The sequence below is a fragment of the Octopus bimaculoides genome, chromosome 1 (genome assembly GCF_001194135.2).
Source record: "Octopus bimaculoides isolate UCB-OBI-ISO-001 chromosome 1, ASM119413v2, whole genome shotgun sequence".
Classification (NCBI taxonomy): domain Eukaryota; kingdom Metazoa; phylum Mollusca; class Cephalopoda; order Octopoda; family Octopodidae; genus Octopus; species Octopus bimaculoides.
In genome coordinates this window covers 125400686-125403376 of record NC_068981.1, presented here as the reverse complement: position 1 = coordinate 125403376, position 2691 = coordinate 125400686, and the positions used below count along the sequence as shown (strand labels likewise).

The 2691-nt window shown below is 36.8% G+C and overlaps 2 protein-coding genes across 5 annotated transcripts in view; one reads left to right on the top strand and one right to left on the bottom strand.

The window, feature by feature from the left end:
- LOC106873822 (glycosaminoglycan xylosylkinase) overlaps positions 1-2691 on the top strand; it is a 419531-nt gene that overhangs the window by 162162 nt on the left and 254678 nt on the right. The window lies entirely within an intron of this gene.
- Positions 1-2691, bottom strand: part of LOC106878725 (potassium channel subfamily T member 2) — a 747999-nt gene that overhangs the window by 598717 nt on the left and 146591 nt on the right. The window lies entirely within an intron of this gene.

The window sequence follows — 2691 nt, the reverse complement described above, 5'->3', positions numbered from 1 at the left end:
CGTGCATGAGTGTGTCTGAACAGACACAAACACACACACACACACACACATACATATATATACATACACAGACAAGTATATATGTATGTTTGTGTGTGTGCATGTGTGTACATACACACAAACATATTTTTTTATTTCTTACGTGCTTCATTCATTGGACTGTGGCCATGCTGGGACACTGCCTTGAGGGGTTTTTGGTGGACAAATCAACCCCAATACTTATTATCATAAAGGCTGATACTTATTCTATTGGGGTTCTTTTACTGAACCACTAAGTCACAGGGATGTAAACAAACCAGCACCGATTGTCAAGCAGTGGTGGTGGACAAACACAAACATACATACACATACATATATGATGAACATCTTTCAATTTCCATCTACCAAATCCACTCACAAGGCACTTATAGCAGAAGACACTTACCCAAGGTGTCACGCAGTTAGTCTGAACTTACAACAATGTGTTGGGAAGCAAAATTCTTACTATACTGCATACACATATATAGATATATATTATGGATCTGAACCTAAAAATTTCTTTCTCAAGATACAGGCTGAGGATTATTTTGTAGGTAGAAGAGCAGCTGTAGCCCATGTTTGCAAGTTTCTTCTCTTCATGCCACTGATGTTGGCCAAAGGAAAGGGAAAAAGGCCTATACAGCTTGGCTTCAGTATCATTGCAATTAGTGCTGTCAGAGCACAAAAAGTCAAATCAGATGATTCAATTCATCTCATGTAATGTCCTTGCAATTTCATCAATCTTCTGTCCTGAACTGCTACTAAAGTTGACATTAGTGGGGTTTTAATACATCATAATCATCAGCATTATCATTATTGTTTCAACATCCACTTTTCCTTGTTTGCATGACTTGGACAGAATTTGTCAAGGTGGATTTTCTATGGCCGGATGCCCTTCCTGTCACCAGCTCCCACCTGTTTCCAAGCTAGGTAATATTTCCCCACGATGAGATACCTTTCTATGGAAGTTTGGAAACACAGGACATTGCTTGTATGATGGTAACACTTGCTTATAACTATCATGCAAAGTCAAGGTAAAGAGACAGCAAAACAAATACACAAGCATACATACATGTGCACACATACACATCCACATACGTACATACATATGGAAAACACGAATAATAGAGTGGAGTGTAATTTTGAGGACCTCATGAGTTGCAGTGACTTACACTGGTCAATTTGGTTAGCTAAATTTTGACTCCTACAATGTGATTAAAAAATATCTGCCTATATTTTTAATCTTGTTTTCTCTCTCTCTCTCTCTCTCACACACACACATACACAAAACAAAACAAGTGTCTTTCAGTTTCTGTCTCCCAAATCCATGCACAAACCATTGGTCAGCCTAGGGGTATCGTGGAAGACACTTGCTCGAGGTGCTATGCAGTGGGATGAACCCAAATCCATGTGATTAAGAAGCAATCTTCTTTCCTCACAATTTTGCTAAATCACTGCCTGAAGTATACAATGGTGATAGTTAAAAATCAGTACTGTTAATGTCAATCTAGTACAGCAACCATTTTACAGTAAATTATTATTAAGTTCTGTATCAGATATATGACCATGAATAACATCTCTGTTTTCATATCTTGTATATATTACAGAAATTACATGTTTACAACATGTAAGCCAAATACTGTATTACCCATTTTTAAAGTGAAAATCTGCATGTTTACAGATCTGATCTCTCCTACAGAGAAAGAATTTTACGTGACTAGAGCAAGATATTTCATATATCTTAACATATAAATAAAGGAGGGTTAACAGTCCAACAATAGTGATCTATAGTTAATATTAAACAAGTGCTGTAGAAACAAATTTAACCATCTGCTGGGTTAGTGACTTGATTTCAATATCTGGTTAATGTTATTTCATTTTATATCACTAATGATCTCAGGGGAAAAGCATTAATGTTTCACATACATTTTCTTTACTGTCAAAGTCATTGACCTCAATAACTTCTTGAGAAATGGTACATCAGTTTTGAAAAGAGTTGAAATGAAGTAATTGGCATTAAAGGGTAGCATTAAAAGTGGGTGGAGATCTGATAGGAAAATAGTGCCCATCTTTTGGAGGACTGTTTGATGTTAGTGGAAATGTCTGACAACAAAGAGTTTTGTCTAACTTTTCTTTTGTTTCAGTCATTGGACTGCAGGCATACTGGGGTGCCTCCTTGAAGAGGATGAATCAAAGCCCAGTACTTATCTTTTGGCCACACTGCTAAGCTATGGAGGCATAAACAAACCAGCACTGGTTGTGAAGTAAAAAGAGAGAGAGACAGAGAGAGAGAGAGAGAGAGGCTTCTTTCAGTTTTTGTCTTTTATCAAATCTTCTCACAAGGTTTTGTTTGGTCTGGGGTTGTACTAGAAAACACCCAAGGTGGGGTTGAACCCGGAACCATGTGAGAAGCAAACTTTCTACCACACAGCCCTGCCAGCACCTATTATAGAATGATGTCTAGAATTAGGAATTGTCTAGCATTAGTACTGCTGTCTAGCATTAAAGATGGTGTCTAGTATTGATGTCTAATATTTGGAGAAGTGTCTAATGTGAAAGAGAGGTGCTTTATATTAAGACTAGTGGTTAACATTTATCAGTGGTGTCTAACATTAGGAGTGGTATCTTGGCAAGGAAATATATATATATATATATATATATATATATATATTA